This window comes from Cynara cardunculus (genome assembly GCF_001531365.2).
Source record: "Cynara cardunculus var. scolymus isolate 2C chromosome LG 16, CcrdV1, whole genome shotgun sequence".
Taxonomy (NCBI): domain Eukaryota; kingdom Viridiplantae; phylum Streptophyta; class Magnoliopsida; order Asterales; family Asteraceae; genus Cynara; species Cynara cardunculus.
Genome location: NC_037543.1, coordinates 4318750 through 4319010, shown reverse-complemented (window position 1 = coordinate 4319010; position 261 = coordinate 4318750).

Here is a 261-nt window from a genome sequence, read left to right as displayed (position 1 = left end):
GAGAGAGAGAGAGAGAGAGACATGTTCAAATGAAAACAATGCAATTTTTAGAAACCGTGTAAACTAATTTCGACCAATAGGAAAATTCCATTTTTTTCTAATTAAATTTAAGGTATATTGGTCATTTGCATTGTTTTCTATTAAATATAGAAGTTATTAATAAATCTTAATTAATATAACATAATAAAGGAAATTTTATAAATGATAACATTTAAATATTTAATTAAATTATAATATTAAAAATTGGATTTTGTTATATTG